Below are 9,583 nucleotides of genomic sequence, written 5' to 3'. Positions count from 1 at the left end.
AGCTGGTGGGTTGGCCCGTCGCTCCTTCAGAGCCCAGGGAGCCGCGCCCGTGCCTACTTGCGCAGGGCCTACAGAATGCACCTGTGCCGCAGGTATCGCAGTGCACCCCACTTGCTGGCTGCCCCTGTACGAAGTGAGCCCCGCACGTGGCGCAGGCATCCCGGTTGGTCGTGCCCAACCGGGAGCACCCCCTTTCCCTCCTCGAGCGCGCCCTCCCTGGGCTCGGGAATGGGAGGGGGAAGCTCTTGTCTGGACCCCATATCCATATGACCTGAGCGGGTCCCACTGCATCCCTCCAGCCTCACCAGAGCCTCGGGAGAATCCCCTTCCCGAGGGTGGCCCCAGGACAATGCTCAGAACATTACCACCAGGTCACAGGGTCAGGTGGTTTTACCACAAGAAGAGGTGGACGCATCCAGGGGAGCGCAGAGTTCTCTGCCCGCTGCCAGGGCGCCTAATGGCCCCTCTTGAGAACATCCCCAAGTCTTGATTTCCCATTTTTGACCAACAAATGTGTAAGCAGAACAAGTTCTCTCCTGTAGGAACGCCAACAACGTAACATGGTGACAAATGGCTTTGACACACAGCTTCAGTGTCCAGGGCTCTGAGACACCAGGGCCCCTGGGAACAGTCCCACCTAAAGTACCCCCCCACCCCCCATGGCGGTCATGGGGGGGCTCAGAGTGGTGCCCTGGCCTCAGATCAGGGCCCGGTCCTGGGGAGGGGAGCAGCCTCCTCCTGTTCACAGATGGAGAACAGAGATGGTGTGGTGACCTGTCCAAAGCCACAGGGCCTGGCCCGCGTTAGCAGTTGGATGGGCGGGCGGCCCCTTGCTGGTTTTTGGACCCTCTCAGATACAATGAGCTGCCTCCATGAAGCCACGCAACTGAGTTGTGAATAAAAGGGAGGGAAACCCGCCAGGGCTCTGGGAGTGCCGGCAGGCCACCCGTGGGCACAGCAGCCTCTACCCAGGGCTGTCCGCGGTCTCAGGCACCTTCCAGTGGATCTTGGGAAACAGGAGAAAGCGCCAAGAAGTTTGTAGGTCTTCCATGTGCAGTTAGCCCAGCAGCATGGCTCGGTATGTAGGGAGCAGCAGCCGCGGCTTCTTGCTGCGGAGAGCAGGGGCTTCCTTTCGAGAGCGAGCCTCGGGCTCACAGGCCACTCTTCCCTGTGGGCCTACCAGGCACCCCAGGGTTTTGCTGCCAACAAACAAAGCAGCAGCAGTCGTTGCACCATCCCATCTCCCCAGGATGTTTTCAGAGGGATGTCCCCGCTGGGACTGGAAGGGTGGTCCCCGTTCTCCTGCCCAAGCCCTCTGCCCTCCGATGCTGAGCTCGTGCTGCTGTCTTCGTGGCCCCCCTCTCGGACCCCGCAGTGTTCTGCTGTACTTCAGTTTCTCAATAGTTGTTCTCATTTCTCTAACTCGATTGCAGTCTTTTCTCACTAGCTTTTGTTTCGAGTGCGGCCTAACTATTCTTCACTCCTTGAAAACAGGTCCTCAAGAGGTGGGTGTTAGGCAGATGTGGGAGATACTAGCCACACTTACGGTGGGACCTAGGGGAGGGATCTCTTCATGTCACCTCTCTGAGCCTTACTCTCCTCAACTTTAAAATGGGCTTAATAGAATGAAGGTGGAGTCTCATAAATTATGTTGGGGCAACGTGGTAATCATTCAGAAAAAGATGAAGTTAGGTCCACAGTTTATCCACACCATACAGCAGTGTTATACGTTTTCAGTTAATTCAAAGGCTTAACATTCTTAGAAAGAAACTATTAACTAAAAAGTTCTGCAAATGGATAGCAGTGAGGGCTGCACAATAACGTGAGCATACTTACTGCCACTGAACTACACACTTAAAAATGGTTAAAATGGGGTCGGCCGAGTGGCACGTTGGTTAAGAACTGGCTTGGGACGCCAGAGGGCCCCAGTTCGGATCCCACATATGAGGGCCAGTGACACTGCCCTCCACAGCTAAGATGCTGTACAACAGCTCAACCTGGAGCTGGGCTGCTGTGAGTCGCCAGCGCCGGCAAAGGTGTAGGCTGCAACCACTGCTGCAGTGGGTTGCCATGGGCTACTGTGTGTAGCCAGCAGCCGCCGTGAGTGGCCATTCAGAAGTCAGTGACTGATCTGCCTCTCCAGGGAAGAGTGCAATGATGGTGCCAACTTGGGCCAGTGAAGCAACGTCCTCCACAACTAGACTGAAGAACAAAAGGACAGCAACTTGTCTGTTCCCCTTCCCCAATTCCCCAAAGCTGTTCCCTCCCCCAATTCACCAATAAAATCTTAAAAAAAAAAATGGTGAAAATGGGGCCGGCCGAGTGGCACATTGGTTAAGAGTTGGCTTAGGACGCCGGCTCTGAGCTGCAGGGCCCCAGTTCGGATCCCACATTAGGGCTGGTGATACTGCACCCTCTGCAGCTGAGATGGTGAACAACAGCTCGACCTGTAGCTGGGCTGCCATGAGTCACTGGTGACGACTGGCATAGGCTGCAGTGGGGCTGGCCAGCAGCTGGCGTGAGCTTTCGTGAGCTGCCATGAGCCGCCGTGAGCAGCCGTCCAGTGGCTGGCGACTGATCTCCTCACCTGGGAAGAGCGCAATGATAATACCAACATGGGCCAGTGAAGTGACATCCTCCACGACTAGACTGAAGAACAAAAGGACAGCAACTTGTCTGTTCCCCTTTCCTGATTCCCCCACGCTGTTCTCCTGCCCCAACTCCCCAATAAAATCTTAAAAAAAAAACATTAAAATGATAATAAATTGTAAAGAAACCATTAAAATATTTGAAGAAAAGATGAGTGACTTCCTTTAAAACTTTGAGAGGGAAAAGATTTTTCTAATCATGATTAAAACTCCGGACACCATTAAAAAAAAAAAGAAAAGAAAAGAAACTTAAGGCAAAAATCACCATAAGCCAAGTCAGAACACAAAGTATATACTAGGAAAAAATATTTGCAACCCACACCACAGAGGGCTATCTCCCTAAAACACAAAGGGCTCCTGGAAATGTAAAAAGGAAAGACAAATAAGCAGCAAAAGATATGAATAGATGGCTCACAGAAAGAGCAATCTGAATGACAAACATAGGAAAAGATGTTCATAACAAGAGAAATGCACATTAAAATGACATTGCAATTCCGTTTTTCACCTATCAGAATCCAAAAATCAGACCACATCCTGTGATGGCAAGGCTTGGGGAACGGGCACCCACACACACTGCTGGGGCAGGGTACAGGGGGGCTCGAGCAGCTTCTTCCATAATTACATTGGACCTTACTTGTCCTCAGGCCCGGGAATCCCACTGCTGGAAATCGGTGCCACAGGCGCTCCTGTTCACGTGGGAAATTGAGGATGTGCGAGGCTTCTTGTCGTGGCATCAGCTGTCATGAGAGGTCAGAAACCACCGCGCTGTCCTTGTTAAGGACCCAGCTAAATAAACTGTGTGACAGAAATATTTTTAAAAATCGAAACAGCAAAGACCCAAAAAAAGTGAAGAAAAAAAAAAGAAGTAAACTGCAGGATGCCTACAGAACGGAGTACTACGCAGCTGTGAAAAAGCAACGCAGCTGATCCCTACACACTGACACGGAAGGCCTCGCTGTGCTGTAAATGAAAAGGGGAGGTGTGTATAAGGTGCTCCTTTAGTAAGGGAGGGAGGGAGAAGAAAACGTATGTTTGTGTTTGTCTTTACCTGCAAGAGGAAGATAGGAAGGTAAACAAGCTGATAAAAAGAGTTGCCTCTGGTGGGTGGGAGTGGGTGGGGGCCAGATAGAGATGAGGCTTCTCTGCGTAAACCTCTTTGTCTTTTTGTTTTGACTGCTGGACTGCGTAAGTGCATTACCTGTTCAAAACTATAAAGTTAAGTTAGAAATGAAATAAAAAAGAAGGAACCACGCAGGACTGTTGTGAGGGTTCTGTTTCGAAACAGCAGTGAAGACCTTCACACAGGGCCTGGTCCCTGTCTGGCTCTGATAAATGGCCCCCTTTACTGCAGCTTTATGGCAGAGGCAGCTGTGGTTCTGCCCGATAAGCTGCGCTCTTCACTCGGGAGAGTCCTGTGACCAGCGGGGCCTTGGAAGTGGGGTAGATAGGACCTGCTTGCCCCACCACCCAACTGTGCAGGGCTGGTTCCTGGGGAGGAGCCTGGGGCATGCTGGGAGGGGCAGGGCCATGCTACCCTGCCCTCCTTCCTGAGAGGTGGATGTGGGCAGTGCCCTGGGTGGACTAAGGTGGCCCTGGCCGAGGTCCAGGGAAATGGAGGGACACGGAGGCTCTGAGTTCAATTACTCTGCAGGGAAGGGGTGAGGCAGGGACTAGCTCTAGCCCTGAGGTCTCCCTGAAAGAGCCCCCAGCAGTCCCTACCTCAAGGGCCCCTACAAACACCCCAGGTTTGGAGGGTTGGAACCTTGGACCGGCCAGACTTGGGGACAACCTGCCGCATGCTCCGCCCTGGGCAGGCAAGAACAGCTGTCTAGGAGCTGAGGGGGCCGGTAAGTGCACCCCACACCCCGTAAGGGTCAGCCTGCAGGCGGATGTTTGCTGACCATAGAACGGATGACTCATGCTCGCCTGTCCCTTGTCCAGCTCTGTCCACACCCACCCTCTGAGGATGAGGAGCAAGCCTCAGAGAGGACAAGCACTTCCCCGGGGCACGCGCTGGCTGAGCAGAGGCAGGCCCACACCTCTGCCTGGACAGGGCCCTGCTCTCAGGGCCCCGCGGGGGTGGGCCGCAGCCCCTCCTGGAGTGTGGGTGTCCAACCCGGTACCCTGTCGCCAGGGCCCTGCAGGCTGGGTCCTCCGCCAGGAAGCAGCTGACGTCCACAGCGGGGGGCCTTCAGGGGGTGGTAGGGAGCCTCTGTCTGCTTGTCCCCACCTGGCTTCTGGGGTGAAGGAGATGGTGGGCTTGGGAAGGAACCAGGCATGAAAGCACCAGTCTGGAAACAGTCTTTCTTCGTCCAGCAGAGGGGAAAGGGCCCCTCCACATTTCAAATCTGGGAAGAGGGAAGGGGCGCCACCAAGGGAGGAAGCAGAGTGGACCTTCCAAAGGCCCCTCTGCCCTTGGCCACCCGTGTGGTCTGAGCAGGCCAGTGCTCATCTCTGAGCCTGTTTTCGCATCCCTCAGCCGGAAAGAAGATTAGCTAACACTCAAACGGGGGAAGCTGTCAAATGAAAAAGCTGTCGTTGTTATTGCTGTCATTATGACTACACTAATTTATTATTAAGCAAGAAAGAAAGTTGATTTCCATTCACAATTGCAGAGCAATTCAGTCAAGATTCCTGAAGGAAATGCTTCTCCTCACGCCTCCCTTCTTCCCGGGATGGCAGGCACATCCTTTCTGTGAAGCACCCCCCACCCCCAGGCAAGGTTCCTGCTGCTCCAGTTAATATGTTCAGCCCGTCAGCTGCCAGCACGCCTGCTGGAGCGGGCATGTCTGTGGCCACCACCCCAATCTGGGGCCACAGCTGCAACGGTAGAGCTTGGTCTCATTTTCCAGGTGGGCACCTGTGACCCAGCTAATGGCTCAAGGCCACCAGTGCGCCCACTCAGACTCTCACTGCTTTCTCTGAGTGCCTGTGGCCAAACCCCTGTGAATTACAGAGGAGGTGGGCCAGCCGGTGAGGGCGCCAGAGCCACCCCCTTGCACCTGGACACCTCACCAGGGGCCTCTGGGACGGCGTAGGTGTGTATTCTGCAAATAAACACGCCATTCTTGCCTGTGAAACTTAAGAGATATTCTAGGGCTGTGGTTCTCATCCAGGGGGTCCCCTGATGGACATTTGGCAAAGTCTGGAGACATTATTGGTTGTCACTGGCATCTAGTGGGTGGAGGTCCGGGGTGCTGCTCAACATCCCACAGGGCACAGGATAGCCCGTAAAACAAAAAACTCACCCAACACAGATGTGAATAGTGCTGTGCTTGAGAAACTGCTCTCAGGAAATGCAAGTCATGGTGTAACAGCCACCTTCCCCCCGCCCCCAAACAGCAACAATATCAGTAGCTGTGAATTTTGAGTTGCTTCTGTGCGCCGGACACTGGGTTAGGCACTTAGCATGCATTCATTACACTCATCTGAAGACCCCAGCCGGACAGCGCTGTCACCTTCAAGTTAAGGAGGATGAGAGAACCAGGACGACAGCCTGGGTATTTGTCTGCAGGTGAAAAGCAGTGCACAGGTATTTACTCTGGCCTTAACAGTAATCTCCCCAAACCGAAACAACCCACCTGTCCACCAGCTAGCAGGTGTGGCTTGTTCCTGGGTATTTGCGGTCGGCAGCGGGCCAATAGCCAAGTCACCACTGTGTTATGACTATAGCATGCTGCATTTTCCAGAGATGGTTGCGACAATGTTATCCACCACGAGGTGGACTGTGTGTGGCCGTGAAATGGCCAGATTTTTATGAAACAGCCTTGGCCAACAGAGGACAGCAGACAAGTGCCATCAAGTACCATCAAAGCTAGGTCATGAAAGGAACTGGTTAGTTTTTCCAAACACCAACTGGGGGTCTAAGTCAACCCAATTCTGCCACTAGCCACGAGTGTGTCGCACAGTCCCCACAGGTCAAGGGCTCAGTCCCCCAAGACGGTCCCCCCAACTTCAGGCACCAGTCTCAAGTCCTGGACCCCAGGTTACCCACACTTCTGCCTGGCTGAGTACAAACTCAAGGGTTCCCATGACCCCCCACCTCAGGTTCAGTAATTCACTATACTAGAACAAATCACAGAACTCAGGGCAGCGTTGGACTTAGGGTGCAAGTGAGCAACCTGCAGATGGGAGCAATGCTAGGACAAGGTAAAGGGGACAGGGACACAGAGCTTCATGTGTCCCCCCCACCCCCACCCCTGGGGAACCACCCTCCCAGCACCTCCACGTGTTCACCAACTGGAAGCCCTTTGAAGGTCTTGTTCAAGAGTTTTTACCGAAGGTTCATTACGTGGGCATGGCCGATTTCAGCCTTCGGCTGTTGGCGGTGAACTCAATCTCCAGCCGCCTCCCCTGCCGAGGTCCACATGTGGGACCGAAAGTTCCAATCCTGTAATCGTGGTTGGCTCCTCTGGTGACAGGCCCCCATCCTGGAGCTACCTGGGGGCTCCACCCCCAGCCACCTTGTCAGCATGACCTCAGGCAGGGGTGGGAGAGACTCAGTACCAGAACATGCAGCCATCATCCCCATGAAAAAAACTCTCAGGAAACGCTCAGAGTTTTAGGAGGTCTGTGCCAGGAACTGGGACGAAGACCAGACGCCTGTGTTTGGTTGGGTTGTGCTGCACAGCAGTGCAGATTCTGCCTGGCTCTGTCCGTCAGCCTCCTGCTCTGGAAACCCAGTGCCATGCTGTGAGGAAGGCCAAGTCACAGGCAGGTGGCTCTGCTATGGCCCCAGCATGGGCAGCACGGCCTCCAGCCCCAGCCCCCCCCCATTTGCAACTGTGCGACAGAGCCCGCCAGAACCGCCCAGCTGACCGGTCAGCCCTGGGATGTGAAAGGTCGTAGCACCGGGATGTGAAAGGTCGTAGCACCGGGTCACTGTGAATAACAGCACTTGTAATCACTGATACACATCGAATGACCTGATGTCAAATGTCAGGAAATTGCCCCCACACACACACACACACTGACCTTTCCTCAGCCTGAGGCTCAGTCTGGACCAGCCCCACCTGCGAAACGTTGCCCCTGACCACAGTTTCTGAGCCGAAAGTCAGGACACTGATGTAGTGTGAGCTGGTGGTGGCGATTCTCGGTGAAAAATAGTGACTGGAAAATGCGATTAGGCCATGGGTTGGAATTTCCTGGATATTTATTTCTTTACTTTTAAGGCAAGTGCATGAGGGTATTTTTCTAATTTCAAACATAGTATATGCTCGTTGCAGGAAACTTGAACAAGCTCAAACAAGGAAACAAAACCCTCTGTAACCGCCACCACACCCACCCCCTCCCCGCCCCAACAGTGTTGGGGACATTTTGATGGTGTGTAGGGCCAGTGAGACGGAAGAGGTAAAGTCAGGTCCTTGTCCCAGTGCCCTTCTACTCCAGAGCTGCTCACCTGATCCTAACTGAACAGAAAGGGTAACTGAGGCCCGAGGGGGTTGACCCAGCCGAGGGGGCACAGGTGTCGATGGGAAGGGACTGTCGCCCTCCCTGTCAGCTCTGTGCTCAGCACACCCCAGGCTTGGGAAGTCCTGTCTTGGAGGGAGTGTGCGGCAGTTTTTCCCACAGCAGCACACCTGGGGGGCAGGTGAGGGGCTGGCGCCCCAGTCCTGCTTCCTCAGCTTCACATCCCCAAACATTTGGGGTGCCAAGCAGCTGAAAAACTAAAGGACTCAGGGCCTCTTGGGGTCAGAGACCTTCGATCCATCCCCTGCGAAGCGGTCTTCCTGCTCTCGCTTGCTCCCTTCCCGTGACGGGGGACTCATTTCCTCGTGAACCAGCCTGGTCTATTTTCAGACAATTGTTGGAAAGCATTTCCCCGCCTCCAGCCAGAGGCTGCCTTGCAGGAGCTTCCGCTCAGCGGCCAGGGTCTGCCCAGCAGAGTCTCAGATATCAGCCCCCAAAAGACGGCTCCAGCCTTCCCCGGGCACTGGTCCCGAGAAGTCATCGTGGCCTTCTCCAGCTCCAGCAGGGAGCCTCAGCAAAGCGGCATCTCCTGGGCAGATTCCAGTGGTGACACCGCCCCCCACCCCCCCAGGAATGCTCATCAACAAAGGAAATTCTAGAAACCTCCACTTGAGCGTAGATGGGTCTCCATGTTCCCCGCCCAGGAAGGGGCATTTGGGTCCTGATAACTGCTGACTCACGGCTTTGAAACTGTCACTGGGCTGATGAGGCTTCCAGCATGGGTGAAGCAGTTTCTAAATATAGGGGATGAGGTAGTTGGGAGATGACCAGCCCCCCAAGGCACCCTGTGGTCGTTCCCGAGTCCCTCATCTCACCCCCACTTCCCCCAGGGCTGGGAAGCTCCAGGCCTGGCCTGGGCTGAGGACACCTGACCTGCACAGGGAGACCTGGGCCCCGGCCGCGCCATGCGAGCAGCTGCTTCCTGGCACAGAAGCCGTTAGACCAGAGCAGCTGCAGACCTGCCACCTCACCCATCTCCCCCTGGGGGCCTGGGGCACGTCCTTTGTCCCCACTCTGCTGTCTGCCCCAGGCTGCTCTGTACTGCAGGGACACCCTCCTCCCCTCAGCGGTGAGGGCGTGCCCACCACACAGTCACTAGGTCAAAGGGGGGTGGTCACAGCAAAGTTGACCAGGGACCGTGGGGGTCCGAAGCCTGACACTTTGCTCCAAACCTAGCTCCTAACAATTATGGCTCTTCCCCAGGGCTGAGGCCTTCACACACATCCTTCCCTCATCCCGCCCAAATCTACTGAGTGTTGCAGGCCCCCTGGGTCCAGCAGGAGATAGGCAGACCAGGTGCAGCTGGTGGCTCACTGCTGGCTTACATAGGGCAGGGAGGAAGGCCATAAAAAAAGAGACAAATAGGGGAGTAACAGGATCCCAAGGGTGGAAGTGCTGTAAAGGAAGGTGTCTGGTGGGGCTGGGGCCGTGGTTACGGGGGCGAGAGGAAGGCCAGGCAGGGCAGA

This window comes from Hipposideros armiger, unplaced genomic scaffold (assembly GCF_001890085.2).
Source record: "Hipposideros armiger isolate ML-2016 unplaced genomic scaffold, ASM189008v1 scaffold_33, whole genome shotgun sequence".
Lineage (NCBI taxonomy): Eukaryota > Metazoa > Chordata > Mammalia > Chiroptera > Hipposideridae > Hipposideros > Hipposideros armiger.
The sequence above is the reverse complement of the archived record's forward strand: the minus strand, read 5'-3'. Positions refer to the sequence as shown.